We start from the raw sequence: 2,245 nt of genomic DNA, 5'->3' as shown, positions 1-2,245 counted from the left end.
TTAACAATTTATTGGTTTCGAGTGCTGTGATTGGGCTTTGGAAGAGCTTTGGATTCCTCTAGTTTGCTTTGGGGCTGCTGCAGCTGCAGCTTTTAAGGCCCTTTGTTGCTTCTTCAGTTTCTGAACCTCCTGGAAAACCTGAATGCACAATCTTCTTGGCCACCAAGCGGTGGTGGGCAGTCCAGTAGTACAGCAGCGGGAAGGTGTACTTTATCCCCAGCTCCCTGCATGTCTTCTCGAAAACATCATAGCTGGTATTCCGGAAGTTTTTGAGCATCTATTTCCTCTGGTCAATCCTCATCAGCAAGTAGTGTTTGTGGGCTTCATCCTTTCGGTGTTTCTGCATGTGTTTTTCATAATTGCGGATCTTGATGGTCAAGGCAACAATTCCAGCATCTAGGGAGCTGGTGTCCTCAGGGTTTGCCACCACCTTGTTCATCAGCTGTTCTTGCTGGATTTTTAGCTTTTCTTTCTGGTTGGCCATTTCCAGAGACAAGAGTCTTTTCACGACATCATCATCTTTCTCAATTCCAGGGACATTCTGGTAGTCTTTGAGCAGCATAGAAGGGGGCAGGCCATTCATTGTCTTGGCTGGGCCAGACTGGTTTCTGGACAGCATATCCGCGGGTGGCCTGGAGGAGACTTAGAGGCTGCAGGCTCCACTGGTTGGGAGAAAGCCTGAAGCTCCCTCCTGCCGGAAGCCCCAGGACCGGGGCCTGGGTTACTGCTTGGGTCCGAATCAAACTCAGCACCCTCCACGCGGCCCTCAGCATGATGACTTCTGACCCCCGCGGGGCCTGCGACACCGCCGCCGTCCAACTTCGCAGTCGGACCAGATTACATGGGCGCCCCATGCATCACTCTTTTAGATGCTGTATCTTTGCTCATTTTCCGGATGTTTCTCGTTTTCCATCCTGTATTTCTACAATGTCAGCATTTGTCTTTTCTCCTCTATTAGACTATATATTTCTTCACTGCTCATCTGTGAAGTCAATACTATTTTGTTATCCCTTGCCTTTCTCTTAAATGATTAAATAAGAGGTTGAATGATTAATAAATGTTTGTTCTGGTCAAATAAGTAAATACTTAGAGGCCTGGCAACAGGACAAGAAAAGAGAAACAATTTAGAGTATCTTATATGATCTGCATTTGACTTTATACAAAACTTTATTTGTTAGAATTACCAAAATGATTAATTATAACAGCTTAAAGGTGGATGCTTCTGTCTTCTGTTCTAATGGCTCCATCTTTTGTTTTTGTGTTGATTCTGCCTTTCTCTTAGAAATGTTGACGGGCTCGATTACACCTGACAGCAGTCTTGGCAGCCCCTGGAGAATTCCATCTTTGCAATACAACATTCTTTGGGAGGAGAGAAAATTTTTGCCTGTTTTTCCCCCCAAAGGATTGAAATTCTGCATTCTTTTTAGTTGACAATTCACTTGAACATTTTGCAAATAACTGCCAGGCCTCAATGAGGTGTAAAATACTGACTGTATTAGCTAGTTATTTAGAGAGATGTGAAGATGCTCTTGCCAACGTACATTCAATTTAGGCTTTAGATGCTATGCGTGATCTCCCAGGCAGCACTTGTTTGAAAATGCTGGATTTTAATCTAAAAGTTTTCACTTTTGCTTTTTTGTTCTTACTTTAAAAAAAATAATTCTTTAGTTATTTAGAGCAGAAAATCTAGAGTTAATAATGTTCATATATGTGTGCATGTCCGTAAGTACATATGTAAAACATGAAAAATATTCTTATCATGCTTCTTATTCATTTTATCTTTTCTAATCTTTGCCGTTGAACTTAAACATTCTCAGACTCAGAATTCTGAAAATGGAACTACAGTGTTAGTTTTGTAGGGATGATCTTTTGAGATCCATTTTCTTGGTTTTACTATATGTATCCATGTGTAATTTTATTTTCACAGATTACAAGATTACTAAGGAGAACCGAAATATCTTATCTGCATACTATGTGAGGCATTTGAGAGAACCCTGTTATGTCACATATGACCAAGACATTCTCCTCCAACTAGAAATATGTCCCTTAATAATTCTTTACCATCACAGAATAGTAACAGCTTACAGTTGTATTTGCAGGAAACATTCATTGCTTCTGCTCTTCTAGTGGGAGGCTCAGATATGTCTGCACACATTTGGCAAATAAGTGGGTTAGGGTTAACTAACTATTTTGTCATTCACATGGATTATTTCATTATGACTTTGTCTAACACAATGACTTAATA

At 40.7% G+C, this 2,245-nt stretch overlaps 1 pseudogene; it reads right to left on the bottom strand.

Annotated features, from left to right (window-relative positions):
- Nucleotides 1–778, bottom strand: LOC102493962 (28S ribosomal protein S15, mitochondrial-like; annotated as a pseudogene).
- Nucleotides 779–2,245: the final 1,467 nt, after the last annotated feature.

This window comes from Tupaia chinensis, unplaced genomic scaffold (genome assembly GCF_000334495.1).
Source record: "Tupaia chinensis unplaced genomic scaffold, TupChi_1.0 Scaffold000350_1, whole genome shotgun sequence".
NCBI lineage: Eukaryota > Metazoa > Chordata > Mammalia > Scandentia > Tupaiidae > Tupaia > Tupaia belangeri.
This window is presented reverse-complemented; position numbering and strand designations above follow the sequence as displayed.